This window comes from Babylonia areolata, chromosome 9, assembly GCF_041734735.1.
Source record: "Babylonia areolata isolate BAREFJ2019XMU chromosome 9, ASM4173473v1, whole genome shotgun sequence".
Classification (NCBI taxonomy): Eukaryota; Metazoa; Mollusca; class Gastropoda; order Neogastropoda; family Buccinidae; genus Babylonia; species Babylonia areolata.
In genome coordinates this window covers 16,526,125-16,531,124 of record NC_134884.1, presented here as the reverse complement: position 1 = coordinate 16,531,124, position 5,000 = coordinate 16,526,125, and the positions used below count along the sequence as shown (strand labels likewise).

The window sequence follows — 5,000 nt, the reverse complement described above, 5'->3', positions numbered from 1 at the left end:
CATAATAAAGAAGAAGAAGAAGAAGAATCATCATCATCATCATCACCATTATCACCATAATCACCACCATCATCATCACAATCACCATCATCTTCCATCATCATCATCATCAGCAGCAGCAGCAGTAGCTTCATCGTCATCTTTTTCCACCACCATCATCATCATCAGCAGCAGCAGCAGCAGCAGCATCATCATCATTGTCTTCTCCTTCATCGTAACACACTAATAATGAATTGGTAATAATAAGAAGGAGATAAAGAGGGCAGAGGAGGAGGAGGAACAGCAGGAACGGCAGAAGAAGAAGAAGGAGAAGAAGAAGAATCATCATCATCATCATCATCATCATCACCACCATCATCACTTCCATCATTATCATTATCACCTCCGTCATCATCATCATCATCACTACCATCATCACTTCCATCATTATCATCAACACCTCCGTCATCATTATCATCATCACCATCATCGTCATCAACATCTTCTTCTTCACCGTAACATAATTAATACTGATAATGATAATACTTTGATGAGAAGAAGGAGAAGAAGAGGGCGGAAGATGGGGAGGAGGAGGAGGAAGAGCAACAGCAGCGGAAGAAGGAGGAGGAGGAGGAGATGAAAGAAGAAGAAGGAGGAGGAGATGAAAGAAGGAGGAGGAGGAGATGAAAGAAGAAGAAGGAGGAGGAGGAGGAGGAGATGAAAGAAGAAGAAGGAGGAGATGAAAGAAGGAGGAGGAGATGAAAGAAGAAGAAGGAGGAGGAGGAGATGAAAGAAGAAGAAGGAGGAGGAGATGAAAGAAGGAGGAGGAGGAGATGAAAGAAGAAGAAGGAGGAGGAGGAGATGAAGAGAGAGAAGAAGGAGGAGATGAAGAAGAAGGAGGAGGAGATGAAAGAAGGAGGAGGAGGAGATGAAAGAAGAGAAGGAGGAGATGAGGAGGAGGAGGAGGAGATGAAAGAAGAAGAAGGAGGAGATGAAAGAAGAAGAAGGAGGAGATGAAAGGAGGAGGAGGAGGAGATGAAAGAAGAAGAAGGAGGAGGAGGAGATGAAACAAGAAGAAGAAGGAGAAGGAGGAGGAGGAGATGAAAGAAGAAGAAGGAGAAGGAGGAGGAGGAGATGAAAGAAGAAGAAGGAGGAGGAGGAGATGAAAGAAGAAGAAGAAGAAGGAAGAGGAGATGAAAGAAGAAGAAGGAGGAGGAGGAGGAGATGAAAGAAGGAGAAGGAGGAGGAGATGAAAGAAGAAGAAGGAGGAGGAGGAGGAGAAAGAAGAAGAAGGAGGAGGAGGAGGAGATGAAAGAAGAAGAAGGAGGAGGAGGAGGAGGAGAAAGAAGAAGAAGGAGGAGGAGGAGGAGATGAAAGAAGAAGAAGAAGGAGGAGGAGGAGGAGATGAAAGAAGAAGAAGAAGGAGGAGGAGGAGGAGGAGAAAGAAGAAGAAGGAGGAGGAGGAGGAGATGAAAGAAGAAGAAGAAGGAGGAGGAGGAGAAAGAAGAAGGAGGAGGAGGAGGAGGAGTTGAAAGAAGAAGAAGGAGAAGGAGGAGGAGGAGATGAAAGAAGAAGGAGGAGGAGGAGGAGGTGAAAGAAGAAGGAGGAGGAGAAGAAAGAAGAAGAAGAAGGAGGAGGAGGAGGAGGAGATGAAAGAAGAAGAAGGAGAAGGAGGAGGAGGAGATGAAAGAAGAAGAAGAAGGAGGAGGAGGAGATGAAAGAAGAAGAAGGAGGAGGAGATGAAAGAAGGAGGAGGAGGAGATGAAAGAAGAAGAAGGAGGAGGAGGAGATGAAAGAAGAAGAAGGAGAAGATGAAAGAAGGAGGAGGAGATGAAAGAAGAAGAAGGAGGAGGAGATGAAAGAAGGAGGAGGAGGAGGAGGAGGAGATGAAAGAAGAAGAAGGAGGAGGAGATGAAAGAAGAAGAAGGAGGAGATGAAAGAAGGAGGAGGAGATGAAAGAAGAAGCAGGAGGAGGAGGAGATGAAAGAAGAAGAAGGAGGAGGAGATGAAAGAAGGAGGAGGAGGAGATGAAAGAAGAAGAAGGAGGAGGAGGAGATGAAAGAAGAAGAAGGAGAAGATGAAAGAAGGAGGAGGAGATGAAAGAAGAAGAAGGAGGAGGAGATGAAAGAAGGAGGAGAGGAGATGAAACAAGAAGAAGAAGGAGAAGGAGGAGGAGGAGATGAAAGAAGAAGAAGGAGAAGGAGGAGGAGGAGGAGGAGATGAAAGAAGAAGAAGAAGAAGGAAGAGGAGATGAAAGAAGAAGAAGGAGGAGGAGGAGGAGATGAAAGAAGGAGAAGGAGGAGGAGATGAAAGAAGAAGAAGAAGGAGGAGGAGGAGGAGAAAGAAGAAGAAGGAGGAGGAGGAGGAGATGAAAGAAGAAGAAGGAGGAGGAGGAGGAGGAGAAAGAAGAAGAAGGAGGAGGAGGAGGAGATGAAAGAAGAAGAAGAAGGAGGAGGAGGAGGAGATGAAAGAAGAAGAAGAAGGAGGAGGAGGAGGAGATGAAAGAAGAAGAAGAAGGAGGAGGAGGAGGAGGAGAAAGAAGAAGAAGGAGGAGGAGGAGGAGATGAAAGAAGAAGAAGGAGGAGGAGGAGGAGAAAGAAGAAGGAGGAGGAGGAGGAGGAGTTGAAAGAAGAAGAAGGAGAAGGAGGAGGAGGAGATGAAAGAAGAAGGAGGAGGAGGAGGAGGTGAAAGAAGAAGGAGGAGGAGGAGGAGAAGAAAGAAGAAGAAGAAGAAGGAGGAGGAGGAGGAGATGAAAGAAGAAGAAGGAGAAGGAGGAGGAGGAGATGAAAGAAGAAGAAGAAGAAGGAGGAGGAGATGAAAGAAGAAGAAGGAGGAGGAGATGAAAGAAGGAGGAGGAGGAGATGAAAGAAGAAGAAGGAGGAGGAGGAGATGAAAGAAGAAGAAGGAGAAGATGAAAGAAGGAGGAGGAGATGAAAGAAGAAGAAGGAGGAGGAGATGAAAGAAGGAGGAGGAGGAGGAGGAGATGAAAGAAGAAGGAGGAGGAGATGAAAGAAGAAGAAGGAGGAGATGAAAGAAGGAGGAGGAGATGAAAGAAGAAGCAGGAGGAGGAGGAGATGAAAGAAGAAGGAGGAGATGAAAGAAGGAGGAGGAGGAGATGAAAGAAGAAGAAGGAGGAGGAGGAGATGAAAGAAGAAGAAGGAGAAGATGAAAGAAGGAGGAGGAGATGAAAGAAGAAGAAGGAGGAGGAGATGAAAGAAGGAGGAGGAGGAGATGAAAGAAGAAGAAGGAGGAGATGAAAGGAGGAGGAGGAGGAGATGAAAGAAGAAGAAGGAGGAGATGAAAGAAGAAGAAGGAGGAGATGAAAGGAGGAGGAGGAGGAGATGAAAGAAGAAGAAGAAGAAGGAGGAGGAGATGAAAGAAGAAGAAGGAGGAGGAGGAGATGAAACAAGAAGAAGAAGGAGAAGGAGGAGGAGGAGATGAAAGAAGAAGAAGGAGAAGGAGGAGGAGGAGATGAAAGAAGAAGAAGGAGGAGGAGGAGATGAAAGAAGAAGAAGAAGAAGGAAGAGGAGATGAAAGAAGAAGAAGGAGGAGGAGGAGGAGATGAAAGAAGAAGAAGGAGGAGGAGATGAAAGAAGAAGAAGGAGGAGGAGGAGAAGAAAGAAGAAGAAGGAGGAGGAGGAGGAGAGGAAAGAAGAAGAAGGAGGAGGAGGAGGAGGAGAAAGAAGAAGAAGGAGGAGGAGGAGGAGATGAAAGAAGAAGAAGAAGGAGGAGGAGGAGGAGATGAAAGAAGAAGAAGGAGGAGGAGGAGGAGGAGGAGGAGGAGAAAGAAGAAGAAGGAGGAGGAGGAGGAGGAGATGAAAGAAGAAGAAGAAGGAGGAGGAGGAGATGAAAGAAGAAGAAGGAGAAGGAGGAGGAGGAGATGAAAGAAGAAGGAGGAGGAGGAGGAGGTGAAAGAAGAAGGAGGAGGAGGAGGAGAAGAAAGAAGAAGAAGAAGAAGGAGGAGGAGGAGGAGATGAAAGAAGAAGAAGGAGAAGGAGGAGGAGGAGATGAAAGAAGAAGAAGAAGGAGGAGGAGATGAAAGAAGAAGAAGAAGAAGAAGGAGGAGGAGATGAAAGAAGAAGAAGAAGAAGGAGGAGGAGGAGATGAAAGAAGAAGAAGGAGAAGGAGGAGGAGGAGATGAACGAAGAAGGAGGAGGAGGAGATGAAAGAAGAAGAAGAAGGAGGAGGAGGAGGAGGAGGAGATGAATGAAGAAGAAGAAGAAGAAGGAGGAGGAGGAGGAGGAGATGAAACAAGAAGAAGAAGAAGGAGGAGGAGGAGGAGATGAAAGAAGAAGAAGAAGAAGGAGGAGGAGGAGATGAAAGAAGAAGAAGGAGAAGGAGGAGGAGGAGGAGGAGATGAAAGAAGAAGAAGAAGAAGGAAGAGGAGATGAAAGAAGAAGAAGGAGGAGGAGGAGGAGATGAAAGAAGGAGAAGGAGGAGGAGATGAAAGAAGAAGAAGAAGGAGGAGGAGGAGGAGAAAGAAGAAGAAGGAGGAGGAGGAGGAGATGAAAGAAGAAGAAGGAGGAGGAGGAGGAGGAGAAAGAAGAAGAAGGAGGAGGAGGAGGAGATGAAAGAAGAAGAAGAAGGAGGAGGAGGAGGAGATGAAAGAAGAAGAAGAAGGAGGAGGAGGAGGAGGAGAAAGAAGAAGAAGGAGGAGGAGGAGGAGATGAAAGAAGAAGAAGGAGGAGGAGGAGGAGAAAGAAGAAGGAGGAGGAGGAGGAGGAGTTGAAAGAAGAAGAAGGAGAAGGAGGAGGAGGAGATGAAAGAAGAAGGAGGAGGAGGAGGAGGTGAAAGAAGAAGGAGGAGGAGGAGGAGAAGAAAGAAGAAGAAGAAGAAGGAGGAGGAGGAGGAGATGAAAGAAGAAGAAGGAGAAGGAGGAGGAGGAGATGAAAGAAGAAGAAGAAGAAGGAGGAGGAGATGAAAGAAGAAGAAGGAGGAGGAGATGAAAGAAGGAGGAGGAGGAGATGAAAGAAGAAGAAGGAGGAGGAGGAGATGAAAGAAGAAGAAGGAGAAGATGAAAG

General features: G+C 46.4%; 1 protein-coding gene across 1 annotated transcript in view; it reads right to left on the bottom strand.

Moving 5' to 3' along the window:
* The window catches only part of LOC143285576 (purine nucleoside phosphorylase-like), a 65,059-nt gene that overhangs the window by 39,716 nt on the left and 20,343 nt on the right, over positions 1-5,000 (bottom strand). The gene's annotated exons all lie outside the window — the stretch shown is intronic.